Genomic DNA, 14,601 nt, shown 5'->3' on the forward strand with positions numbered 1-14,601 from the left:
AGCAATCTCAAAATCTCTGTCTTTGTTAAAGCTACAGTACTTTTTAAAAACCATTGTAACATTTTTGTTAGCATTTTAGCATCTAGAAGCCTTACTATGTAAAACCTGACAAGATCGATTTCTATGAAAGGCAGGTTAGTGTCTGTAAAGGCTAAAGCGTTGCCAGTATTCACTCAAGGGGTTCATCTAATTGGTTGTCATTTTTATATAAAATCTCATTCATGATTTGAATTTGATCCTGTATGTTTAAAAGAAACTCCTATTTAAGAGTCGTAAAGCTTACATATCCAATCATGCCTTTGTTTTCACATGTTTTAATCACTATGGATGGCCCTACTCCACTTTTTATTCATTCTGTACTCTGAACATTTTTAGGCATATTAGAAATAGTGAAATTTGAAAGGAAGATTTTTCTGCAGTGCTGATTATATTTTGATACATGTGAAATGTGGTGACTGAATTTTTTATGAATGAGATGTGTGTGATTTCAAGAGTGTCACTGTGTACACTTATCTCGAGAAAAAACAAGGTTCTTCCTGTCAAAGATTTATGTGAAGGATGTTTTTAAAGGATCAGCGTTTTAATAGAGGCTCAATATCGAAATATCTAAGTGTTTGGTTCATGATCGACATGAAAACCATGATTGCACATTATTATCCTAGCATGAAATTCTTCACTCTTTTAAAGGGACTGTGATTCCCCTTATTAAATGTGTTTTATCAATTCTCCCTTTTCACTGTTAAATAATTTTTTTAACTAATCAAGTCAATCCCCTCTCAAATTTTATAGAAGAATAATACCCTTTGATTTACTTGCCAAAGTTGAAAAAACCTATGAAGGAAGAGAGGAGCAGCATTTCTAAGCTAGACACTAACCATTCATCTTTTTAAATTAGACAACCTTGATTCTGGTTGAACTAATATAACAGTAAGATTATTCCAAATAGTGAAAATGCCTTAGAGATACAATTTTCCTTTAAAGAGTTTATTTATATGATAATCAGACTATCCTTTACTAGATATCTGCTGACCATTAAATAATATATGCCTAATAAATAATATCCTCTCGGATTTCCTAGATAGATTCCTGTAACTATGCTACACTTTTTTTAATTACACATCTCAACATTTTATACAGATCATCTGTTTTCTAGACGATTTCGAGAGAAATATGATCCATATGTGTGTCCAACTTGTTTAAAGACAGTATGAGAGTTCCCTTTTAGAAATTACAAATAATATTTAATCTTCTTGAATTCGTTCTCAATAAGTCCATTTTACTGATACTCAGTATTCTGGAAGGGAGCCTTAGATTGCAATGATTGGGAGGTCTGCCCCCCCCCCCCGCAGTTTGGGTGCAATGGTGCAGTCCGGGAGACTTAAAGACCCCATTGATGGGTCATTTTAGAAAGGGAGGGGGAGTAAATAAGAAGGTAAATCACATGGATAGGTCGTCAAGGTTAGATAAACTAGTGACACAGTGGTTTGTTGCAGGCGCGGCCGGTGTGCTGGGGGATCGACGGGGAGGCGCAGAGGGTAGAGGGGCATAGGGGTTGCAGGTGGCAAAAAGGAGCAAGTTGGTCAAGAGGGTGAACACAAAGAGCTGGAGGCACGGCGTTTGGCAGGATGGCAGGCTGTGGTGTGGGCCCCAACCTTGAAGCCAGGTAAGAGGTCCATTGCCAACGCGAGTCCAAAGATGGCGTCTATGAAAGTAGGATCAAAGGATGAAATGCTGGAGGATGGTTCACAGGTGTGCTTACACAAAGAATAAATGTGACAAGTCAAGGGGTTAGGGCAGATAAGGACGAACGAACAACGGGGACAGAGGGCACATTGAAGGTAAAAGACAAGCATGTCAAGGCAGGGTCTGGGGGGGTGAAGGAGAAGATATAGAAGGAAAGGGAGACAAAAACAGGAGGAACTGGATCAGGAAGATGTGTGAGTGGTGGAAGACAAAAAGAACAGCAAGGGATTAAAAGTAAAAACATTGCCCTATATGGGTAAAACTAAACCATTGGGGGCACTATTGATGGCTGCTATGAAAGAGCGCATATGGAAAGGTGAAAACATGGAGGTATTTAAGTTGCTCCATCGAGAAGTGAGGGCAAAGAAAGGTTTGAAGGAAGAGGTGTATGATGCAGCCAAAAGACCTAGGGTACTGGTTAATATAGAGAATTGGATGGTGACCTTTCTAATATATGCAAGTGTTTACTGTGAAAAGTACCCAGAAAGATGCATAGCATCATTCAAATACATGGATGTGATTAGGAAGGCACAGATTACGTTCGGGATATGCATGGGTAGGATATGATGAGGGGTTCAGGGCCAGATTGGCAGAGGATGCAGAAGGAAAACGTGGGGAGTTAGACAATGACTTATGGCTCCAAACGATGGCCACCATGAGACCAGCGCTCACAATCATTATGGTAAGTGGCTTACAAGTGGTGTATTGGCTCTTACAATGTCAAGGCTTCTCAGGGAGAGGTGGTAGCATCAGGCAGAAATACAATAATCCAGGCAGAGCATGTTGAGCATTCATCAGGGGTTTCCTGCATTAGAGTGTTCTATAAATTTCGGCACGTAGTCTCAAGATATGCAGCAAAACATCCAATAACACAATGTGACGCACCCATGGGGGACAACCAAGGGCAGTAAGGTTGGGCAGGAGAGCAGAAAGGACAGTGAGGGTGTGGTGTAGTAATGCAATGATATATGGGAAAGAGCACATACACCGGTTAAATTCCACAGGCTTCAATACTGAATGCAATGGGATGATGAAGAGAAGGATGCACAAATATTGTTGGGTGGTTTTCAGGAAGGTTTTTTTACTTGGGTTTTGAGGTTGCGAGGGAAAGTAGATGGGCAGAGAACTTGAAATCAGCCAATGAACACCAAAGGAGAGTACAGACAAAATTGTAGTACTAGGTAAATATGAGAAGGATTGCAGGTCCCTTTCAGGAATGGCCCATGGCAGATCTGATGGTTTCGCCGATAGGGGTGGTGCCCAAAAAAGAAACACAGGACAGACTGATACAGCATCTGTCATTGCCAGAAGGTTCTTCTATAAATGTTTTCATTTTGGTTAACTTAACCTCAGTATCTGATTCCTCAGTAAATGTTGCTATTGAGTTCATGAGTGAGGTTCGTACAGAAGCATGCATGGCAAAGAGCGACATAAAATCCACTTTTCAGCTATTGCCAGTACATCCTGACAACTATGGTTTGTTCGGGATACATTTTCGAGGGGAGTGGTTTGTTGACATAACTCTGCCTATGGTATGTTTGGTGTGTTGTACCCTTTTTGAGAATTGCAGCTCATTTCTGCAATGGCTATTCATGTTTGTGACATGTTACAAGTTTCTTGACACGCTATCTGGACGATTTCTTCTTTGGGGCGGGTCATCTGAGTGTGACCAGATATTGGTTGAGTTCAAGAGACTAATGGATGACGCAGGTGTTCCACTAGCAGAGGACAAGGCAGCAGGCCATTCTACTATTCTGTCATTTCTGGGCCTAGAACTTGACAGTTAGAATTTAAGCCGGAGGCAAAGAAGAGGGCAATGGCTGAGCTGTTGGACAAGATGTTGGCAAGCAAGATGGGTACAAGATAGAAAGATTTCTGTGCAGCTAGGACATTTATATTTTGCATGCAGGATGGTGAGAACTGGCAAGACATGTTGCAGGAGGCTGGGATTGGCCTTGTTGGGGTAGTCTCTTCCACACCATCAAGTTAGGCTTTTGGCTGCAGTGCAAGCTGACTTGACAATGTGCAAGTTGTTTCTGGAGCATTTCACTGGCTCTCACTGGTGTGTCTTGGGAAGGAACTGGAATGGAGAGTGGAGTTTGTTTTTGGATGCTGCAGGAGGGACAGGAATTAGCTTCTACTGGCAAGTAAAATGGTGCATGGAAGAGTGGCCGGAGGAGTGGAAACATGGAGGATGCAGCATAGCAGTCTTGGAGCTTTGTCCTCTGGTGATGGCTTTGGCACTAAGCTAGCAAACAAATAGGTCTGATTCAATGTAGACAACATGGCGGTGATGAACATATTAAACAGACAGTCAGCAAGGGATTTGAAAGTTTGCGCTTTGTGCTGACACAGATGTATGTTGTGCAGTTCATAATGTATTTACCTGACAGGGGCTTCACCCGAGTGACTACTGTGAGGGAAAATGGCTGGCCTTGCATATTTTGCCATGGTACTATGGGGTTATGGACCCACAGCGGAGGAATTGTAGCCACATATACTGGAAGGATGTGTGAAAGAAAGGGGAGGTAGAGGTCAGGTAAGGCGACTGTTAACATAGATGGTTCTGGGACAGGTGATAGACAAACTTCAGATGGTGTGTCATGATGAAGACGAGAGGGTGTTGTTTTCGTCACTCATGTTGTGAATGGTCTTTGGAGTGTTTCTGAATTACTGGGATCCAAGATAAGGGAAGAAGTGACAGATAAAGATGTGTGTAGGGGGCATGAAGGTTTGGGGATAACAGTTCAAAGGTCAAAAACAAATCAGTGGGCAAGAGGGGCAACAGTGTCATTAAATGCATACTCAGTGGCATGTTTATCCCCAGTACAGTGGTAGCTGAGATATCAACAGATCCAGACACATAGAGGGGGGAGGGGTTCTTCACAAGGACAGTGCATGGGTAACGGCACATCAGTTGCAGGTTGTGATGTGAAATGCTTTAAGGGCCGTAGCAATGAGGAGGACAAATATGGCACACTCTTATAGAATTGGGGCATCAATGAAAGCTAGGAAGAGGGGCAGTGAAGCCAGCTGGTTAAAAAATGGGTAGATGGTCTTCAGGCATGTTGGGCAGAAACACACTCTCCCGAGGTTCTGCGGGAGACAGTGTGGAGAGGAGCAGTTAAGCCGGCAGCTATAAAAAGGGCGAGCAGAAAAGTACACAGGGAAATTAGGAGATTTTGCAGGAAGGCAGGGGTAGGTAGAGTGAGTAAACCAGAACTTATATTTGAAGAGACAGCATTATTTAGGGATGACGGAGTCAATGTTTCTATACTGTGCTTGGACCTGTATTTGATGTAACTGAGGGAAGCCCTGGCGAATGCCTTAGGTGTAAAGATGTGGTGTGGCTGATGTTGAGCAACACAAAAAAAGAAAAGGGGGAGGGGTTGGAGACAGAAAAGCTCCAGTATAAAGGGTTTTTCTTGGTGACAGTGTTCAACGAAATTCCAATTTAAAAATAGATTGCCTACAAGTTGAGGGAAAGGCGGAACCCGGGTAGGAGGAACAGGAAGGGAAGGATGCGCTCAGGTTGTCACTGGGGAGGATGATTAGATCCTTTTGGGGGGGCAGCCCCATTTGGGTCCAATGGAATAGGAGAGGCTTGATGTACACCTCTTGAATTAGGTACAAGGCGGCCCTCAAAGAGCTGTAAAGCTCTCAGACGAGGGGGAACCAAGCGGTAATGCTCCATCTGGGAAAAATGCTGGATTAATGTCTGCCAGATGCGGCTGAATTGAGTGTCTGTGTGGTTGATACGGGTGGTAAGTAACTCGAGGGCCAGAACATGCCATAAGCGGAGAAACCATGTGGGAATAGGAGGGGGATTAGGTTTCTTCCAAAAAAAGAGCTATGGACTGTCTTGCCTCCCTTAGCATTTGTGTTATTAAGTGCCAATCAGAATGTTTCAGGGCTACCAATGTTGAGGGCCTGATGCCCAACAGGGTCACTATCGGAGAGCTAGGGATAGGGAATCCCACTGTTTCTTTGATGTGGCTAAGGATTTCTTTCAGAATAACGTCACACTGTGACAAGACCACTGTAGGACCTGGGGTCTCCAGGCCCTATGGGGCGGTAACGTGACACGAGCGGTCGGGCCACCAAAGGTCTGTGTGTAAAGCAACCATACAACACACACCTCACATGCGACGAGGAACACACACAATAAGTGACGCCACACTGTAGGAATTATGTAAATACTCAAGTTTATCCAAGTAGGTCACGTTAAATGCAGTTCATGAGGTAGCAGTACATTTCATATGCGAATAATACAATAGCTAGCGATGTACATATCGGTCATGAGCTATACAGGCTGTTTCTACCACATATGCAATTTATGAAATGACAGTACTGCCTGGGGCACAACTACCACTCACGTAGCTGCACACGCGCGTTGGGCGCGTTAACCGGTGACGACCTCAGAACGGGGCACCTAGCATGGAGAGCTACTCGTGATCTCTGGCACATAGCACTGTAATAGGGAAGATAAATAACAGAGCGCCACTCATAATCAATAGCGTTTAACACATCAATATGGCACAGGAATAACAGCGCGCTACTCGGACTTGATAGCACGTAACACTTCAACCTGGCTCATGAATAACAGCGCGCTACTCAGACTTGATAGCACGTAACACTTTAACCTGGCTCATGAATAACAGCGCGCTACTCGGACTTGATAGCACGTAACACTTTAAGGCAGGGCATGTAAACACAAAGCGCCACTCGTAATTGATGACTCTCAGTACCTTGGAGCGGAGCGTATAACATAAAGCGCCACTCGTAATCAATGACTCTCAGTACTTTGGAACGGAGCATATAGCATAAAGCGCCACTCGTAATCATGACACTCAGTACTTTGAAACGGAGCATATAGCATAAAGCGCCACTCGTAATCAATGACACTCAGTACTTTGAAACGGAGCATATAGCATCAAGCGCCACTCGTAATCAATGACACTCAGTCAGGTGACCTCTAGCCAAGGCGGCAAAAGAAAAACCACACCTCCCTTCTAGAAGGTTCCAGCACATTCCAGGAGCTTCTCCATTCTACCTATGGGACAAAAAGGCGGGCTGGTGTCGCAACATTGCTGTGGGGTTCCAGCCAGCTCCTGGCAGCTAGCATGCTACTAGAACAGGCCACTCTGCAGTAGCAGGGGCCAGTGGCAGCCATCTTGGGTGAAGGGAGCACCTGCACCTTAATACTGTAAAAACGAAAGAATTCAGGGAAAAAGAGCCAAGTCCAACAACCACCAAATGTGAATGAGGTCATCTCTATCCCCTGACCCCTCCAACAAGTTGGGGGAAAGCCCGATACCATCTGCTGGATACGGACAGGGGTAAAGTACCATTGTGTCATGTGTTTGTAGGCCGACTCATGCTGGGGGGTGCTTTGATAGAGTTTTGGGATGTCTCCCCACAGTCAGTCCCAGCTCTCTGGGCGATACTCCTCGCTGACATCTATATTCCATTGGAGTTGCTGCTAATGTTGCAACACTTTATAGGTGTGAGAGATCAATCCTCTCGAGCGCTGAAAGTTGTAAACTAGAGTCTCGAAGGCAGTAAGCTGCCTGTTTGCTCCTTGTGTGTGGGTGGGGGAGAGTAGCCAGTGTCGAAGTTGATAAAATTGCATCCGTGCCCTGTCTGTGAGGGGAAATTATTTTTGCGCTGGTCAAAAGTGATAAATTTGTCACCCTGAAATAAATCCTGAATTATGCGGCCTTCTCCTTCCATCCAGGAGCTGAAGGCTCGAGGTTGCAAAGCAGGAGGGAAGATGGGATTGCGAGCTATGGGTGTGTTAGGGGGAGGGAAGGAGGTCAGGCCTGAGATATCGCCAGTTTGTCCCATATGTCTAAAACCGTTCTCGTGGGAGTGGATATGTATGCACTATGGGGGCGAGTCCCACGAGGAAGCCAGGCTAGGTCTCACAGAGGTCAACATACGACCGTCCAATCCATGTGCATCCAATGCTTTTCGCTCTCCCGAACCAAGCATTCCGAGATGTAGTGAAGATGGCCGCCCAATAATATTCAAGGAGGTTAGGGCATGCTAGCCCCCCGATCTCGGGGCAGCATCAAGACCTTGTTAGAAAAGCACGGGCGAGACTTGCCCCAGATAAAGTTGGTTAAATCACGTTGGAGAGACTGAATATCAATTTGTGGGATTGGGGTAGGGAGGGTTTGGAATAAATATAATATCTTTGGGAGGAGTGACATTTTTACTGTGTTAATGCATCCTAACCAGTAAAGTGGGAGGTTACACCTCTACACGTCAGTAACTCGGCCAATTGGCTTGAGTCCAGGAAGTAAGCGAAGGGGTCAGGTCCAGACATAGATATTCTATCACCTTCTCAGACCATTTCAGAGGAATCAGGGTTGGTAAATCTCGTACCTCCAAGGTTGGTGGGGTGAGGTTCAGGGCATGGGATTTGGCTAAATTGATCTTGAAACCTGAGGCTTCCTCAAAAGAGCACAGGAGTGCAGCTAATGCTGCGAGAGATGAGGACGGAGTAGTTAGGGAGAGAAGAAGGTCATCCGCAAACAAAGAAATCTTGTGTTCATATCCTCCAAGGAGAATGCCCGAGATGGTGGGTGAACGGCGGATTGCAATCGCCAGAGGTTCCACTACCAGGGAAAATAGTAGTGGAGATAACGGACACCCTTGTCAGGTGCCCTGGTATATGGGGATGGGAGAGGTAAGGTGACCATTGATACGAATACATGTGGTCGGCTGAGTGTATTGGGCCATCAGCCTGAAACGGGGGTTTTTAAGTTAGAAATAAAAGTTGCAGTTGGTGGTTGCAAGACTTTAAGTATGGTTGTGTGTGATTGCGTCGGGGGTGGGTTATTTAAAGGGAGGGGTAATTACGTTAGATCATACATTGTTCAGTGAGGCCTTTTTTGGTCTTTCCTGAGGCAGCGCATGAGCTCCTCTGGTGAGAATTTTAGTAAGGGGGCTTCAAAAAGCTGACCACTAGCTTTTGCTTGTGGCCTAAAGTTTGCGGTTATGCAAACAGTTACGCACACATGCGCCATCTGGCTTTCCTCTCTTGTCATGGCTCATTAAGCGCATCGCTCGCGGGCATCATTACAGCGCGTGCACATCACACACCACTCACCACCATCTGGCTTTCCTCTCTTGTCATGAGCGCGCGCACATCGCACACCACTCTCCAGACGTGCCTCCTTGTTTTGCGATTTATACACTATTTCATTATTAAACACACACCTCCGTAGCGTTGTTTATACACTTTTTCATTATTAAACACACACCTCCATTGTGTTATTATTAGCGGCCCTTTAGCATTTTGAACTCACGTGCTCTCTCTCAAAGCCAGCGTCGTCCACAATTGATACAATTTTTAGTCATTAAACAAACATCTACTGCACATAATTGTTAAATAGAGCGCGGCCCCAGCAAACACATCATTGCAGTGCCAGCAGTGTAATTTTGTTTTACTTTTACAAGCATGCGTGTGGCGTGTGAGCATGGCCCTTTGGCATTTTCAACTGACGTGCACTCTCGCCAAAGCCAGGCTCGTACACAATTTGTACACTTTTGCGTTATTAAACAAACATTTCGGGCGTGTTATTATTAAATAAATAGAGCGCGTCCGTTTAGCATTTTGAACTCATGTGCTCTCTCTCAAAGCCAGCCTTGCCCACAATTGATACACTTTTTAGGCATTGAACAAACATCTCCGGTGCATAATTGTGAAATAAATAGAGCGCGGGCGCTTTTGCATTTTCAACTTACGTGCTCTCTCACCAAAGCCAGCCTCGTACACGATTTATACACTTTTTCAAGCCAGCGTCGTCCACAATTGATACACTTTTTAGTCATTAAACAAACATCTACGGTGCATAATTGTTAAATAAATAGAGCGCGACCCCAGCAAACACATCATTGCAGTGCCAGCAGTGTGATTTTGTTTTACTTTTACAAGCACTCGTGTGGCGTGTGAGCACGGCCCTTTGGCATTTTCAACTGACGTGCTCTCTCACCAAAGCCAGCCTCGTCCACAATTTGTACACTTTTGCGTTAATAAACAAATATTTCGGGCGCTTTATTAATAAATAAATAGAGCGCAGCCCTTTAGCATTTTGAACTCACGTGCTCTCTCTCAAAGCCAGCCTTGTCCACAATTGATACACTTTTTAGGCATTAAACAAACATCTCCGGCGCATAATTGTGAAATAAATAGAGCGCGGCCCTTTTGCATTTTCAACTTACTTGCGCTCTCACCAAGGCCAGCCTTGTACATGATTTAGAAACTTTTTCGTTCTTAAACAAACATTTCTGGCTTGTTATTAAAAAATAAATATAGCGCGGGCCTTTTGCATTTTTAACTCACGTGCTATTTCCCCAAAGCCAGCCTCATCCGCAAGAAATATACTTTATCTAATTGAAGCTCATTTTCGCATTTCCCTCTGTCCCGGTTATTATTAGATTAAGCATTTACTAAATGCCAGACAACCCTGCTTCTCTTTTTGTTGTACAAATAACTGTTTTTGTTTTGTCTTCATTATTGAACATCTCTGTTTTGGTCTCTGCTTTTGACTGCTGCAAACATCCTATGTTGCTTTTAAAACTTCACCCATATGCACAACTGCAGTGACGCCGCATTTGCCTCTCCTAATGCTGATACTGATCTTTACTAGGAGGAAACCCTTGTCTTTATTCAGCTTCAGCAGACTGCCATTTAACCACAGGTAGTAACTGTTCGGACATTTCACACCAGTCCAGACTGGATGGTAGCTACAATTGGGAGTCTTTTTCAAACAAGGTGTCGATACATTGCTAAAGGATTCCACTTCACAGCTTGACAAAATGCTACATTCTCCTTAACTTCTCTGCTTGCCATCTTTTTAACATTCTTTACATTAAAGTTTTAGTTCAGCTTGAGATATAGTATGTAGTTAAAGGAGAGTATGGTGTTGCTATGTACGTATTGCGCAAACGCTTTACACATTAACTCAGGGGTAAGCCAAACTGCTAGAAAACGTATTTCCATATACAATAAAAGCAAAAAAAAAAATAATTTTCCAAAACAAAATCCTTAGTGCAAAAACAACAACTGTTACATTGCTAAAAAATTATAATATCCCAAAGGCGAGACCTATTGGCTTTGCCAATGCTTGTTTAATCTTTATGGTGGAAAGCCATGGGTAAGATTTTGTGATACACACGTGCTTCATTAAAGCAGCCTTTTCCACACACAGAAGAGTCAAGAGTTTTCGGACTGTGCCATTTGACCCAAGTTGTTGGAAATGGCTTTGCTGTCTCAAATCAAGACATTTGTTTACTCATTGTCTTAGTAATTTGCTTCAAGGAGCTGTCATTCTCAAAGCTTAATTGAGAATCCCTGTACCACTAATGCTTAATCTGCTACTCAATATCAGTAGGAAAGGGTCATATCCATCTATGTAAATCTACATGCGGAGATCTCTTCACATAGAGAGCTCCGTCTACGCCTTGGCAGAAATATATTTCAGCGTGATGCCCTAAGTGGAATGGGAGTGCTAAGACATGGGTCCTGTGCACACTGGGCCACCGGAAATAAGCGATACACGGCTGATGAGCCCTAAGAAGGGCAAGACTGGTCCTGGGTTCCTTGTGTTTCAGTTCAGGGAGGACATGGTCTGGCAGTTCAGCTGGACTGTTCCCATTGAAGCAGAGTGAAGACTGATTTGCATATGGCTGGGTCCAAACTAATGCTGCGTGGTGTGTAAAATAAAAATGAACTGGGATGCAGCCCATGTAATTACCAGTGGCTGAGATTAATTCAAGCATTCCATCCATCACTGTTTTGTATACTTCAGTGTCACGCTCTAAGTGAAATGGATTTATCAAGACATAGGTCCTGTACACACTGTGCCACAGGAACCAAGTTATACTTGGCTGACAGCTCTAATGAGGGTGAAACCGGTCCTAGGTTGCTTGTGTTCGAGTTCAAGGAGGACTTGGCCTGTTAGTTTGGGCTGGACTGTTCCTATTGGAACAAGGTTAAGGCAGGTTTGCATATGGCTGGGTCTAAACTGAGGTGGCATGGTGTGAAAAATATGGATGGAGTGGGATGCAGCCCCAAGTATTTACCATTGGCTGAGATTCATTCAAGCATTCTTTCCATCACTTTTTTGTATACTTCAGTGTAGCAGAAATCTCTGCATGGATATTGTTCACCATTTCTGGGTGGAGATATCTGCATCATGGTAGGCATACATGCTCCAGCACCTTACATGAGAGGGTGGGAAACTTATCCTCAATATTCAACTGTAAAGTTACTACATGTAAATTTTTCAATTATATACCTCCTGTAAGAAGAGTTCTCTGCAGCAAAGATCTTAGAATCTGCAATGCAGAACTACGAAAACAAGAAAATAAGGAAACAGTGTTCAACTGAGCAAAATCACACAACCTGACAATCATTAACCATGGAAGCGCGTAAATACAGCCCACAGCCTAAGCTTTTCCCTCTTCCACTTGTACTGCATGACTATCTGGATGCCAGAGGCCACCTTGAGGCTCCACTATGCAGCCACCCCACTCAAAATGAAGAGCAACTTTACTGAGAAAGAATCAGGACTTGTGTTTAACTTTGTGGTGGATCACTACAGGGAACTACACACACCGACATGTGGCAGGAAATCACATTCTCTATGAATGCCTTGGTGGCGAAGGTATGTACTGAGGGTGTGTTATGTGTGTTTCTTTACTGTTAACTATTTGGCTCGTGCTTGCAGGCACGAGCTCAGCACATGTTTATGTTTGTAATCTTGGTTCATGGCACGATCAGCATGCTCTAGAATAGAACATGTGATCGTCCTGTGAACCAAGAGTTGTGGGCAGTTGAAAGAGGAGTTGGAGTGGGATCCGGAGGACGGCTGTTTTGTAACCGGCAGTGCTTCTTTGATTCTGCAACTTGAAATAAAGTATTTCAAATCAATCCATCGGAGTTTCTACTTAACAATTTTGGCGACGATTGGAAGAAGCACTGATTTCACGAACCCATCTCAAATTTTGATTATTCTTCGATCTTCCGTGGGCCGCACTGGCACTTAAGGATTCGGCTGCGAAGGTTTTCTATACCACAAGTGTGTTCATTTCCTCGGCAAGAATTGCGCCTTCTACCGCATGTGCAGTTTGAAATACTGGCATTTTATTTAAAGGTTCAATTTGGCATTTTACTTGGAAGGAAGCAAGCATCGTTATTCGGCTATTGTAGCGAAGTTAAAGTGTGGACCCCGTCTTTGCTCTTTACTTCTCTGTGGTGAGCAAATTACAATCGGGTACCATTTTTCATTCCTGTCATCTTTCAAAGTCTACAGGCCAACGTTTGCTCTCACTGTGTTCTGCACTGAAGGTTCTGTCCGCTCTTTTCAAGGCGTAGGCACCTTTGGAATCTTCGTTATCTAAGCATTCTGCTTGTCTACAGGGAGCGGCTTTTCACGTGTTGACGCCAGCAGGAATCCTCGTCCGTGACGCATCTTGTCCGCCTACGTTGTGCGTCATATCACGTGTTGATGTCATCAGCTGAGGAGTTCTGATTGGAGCGCAGTTCACTTTGAAGTGTTTTCATATTTGAAGGCTCAACATTTCACACGGAACGGATTACGCTCCAACCATTTTCAGAGCAACCATCGTTCTTAGTTTATATTCAGTATTTTTTTTTGGTTTTTCTCAGATTCAGCTTTATTGAAAGCTCTTCGCTAAGGTACTGTTTTTTTGTTTGTTTTCGAACAGACATTTTATTCGAACATATTCTTGATTTTATTTCTCTCACAGTGACTTTTTTTTTTTTTGCTTCCGGGTGAATATTTTGCAATTTTACATTTGTTTGTGTTTCATTCAAGAGCTAATTTACTTATTAATTTACTTTCTGTGTAAAGTTTAATTGTGGTTACAACAGCTATAATATAAACAATGTGTGCTCAGGGTTATACTCTTTCTCCCCCTCAAGCTTATTGGCCGGCTGGAGGTTCACCTTGCATGCCATGGCTAGAATGGAAAGCTTATTTTTTAAATTACATAGAGACTTTGGACACTAATGGAAAGATGAAACCACCTGAAAAGAAAGGCATTTTTTTACATTCATTAGGTCCTAAAGGTCTCAAAGCTTTTAACCAATTACCTAGAGTTGAGGGTGGTGGTGACAGCAATGTTTTCGATAAAGCAATCGCAGATTTCGACAAATATAGTTCGCCCAAAGTGTGTGTTGGTATTTCTAGGTATAAGTTTTTTCAAAGGAAACAACTTACTGACGAAACAGTGGATTGTTTTGTTTCTGCACTTAAAACTTTATCTCTTGATTGCAAGTTTGGTGCATTGCAAGAAGAGTTTATTAGGGACCAGGTTGTCATGCACTCTAATAACACAACTATACAAGAAAGATTATGGGTCAACGGTGATTCTGACCTTGAAAATATCTTAGCGATTGTAAGAAAATCTGAAATGTCTTGTAGAAGTGCTAAACAAGTCAAGGGTGAATCTAAAATTTCTAATGAGGAAGTTGTTGCGAAAGTCAATATTAAATCTAATTCTAGAGTACAAGAGTTGAAGAATAATAAAACCAATGTTAAAAATAAAAATGATGATAATAGGGATACTTTGAAATGTTATAGGTGTGGTAGTAAAACTCACCTTGCAAATTTTAAATTTTGTCCTGCTATCAAGCAGAAATGCTCTAATTGCAATGTGGTTGGTCACTTTTCTAAAGCATGTAACAAAAGGAATACTAGCAACAAAGTGAAAAGTATTGATCAAAAAGTAGAGAGTGATTGTGATGAAGCCAGTACTAGTTCTTATGATGTCAGTTCTTATGTTCTCAATATCAAAGATTCGAATATACCCATTTTGAAA

The sequence above is a fragment of the Triturus cristatus genome, chromosome 1_2 (genome assembly GCF_964204655.1).
Source record: "Triturus cristatus chromosome 1_2, aTriCri1.1, whole genome shotgun sequence".
NCBI lineage: Eukaryota > Metazoa > Chordata > Amphibia > Caudata > Salamandridae > Triturus > Triturus cristatus.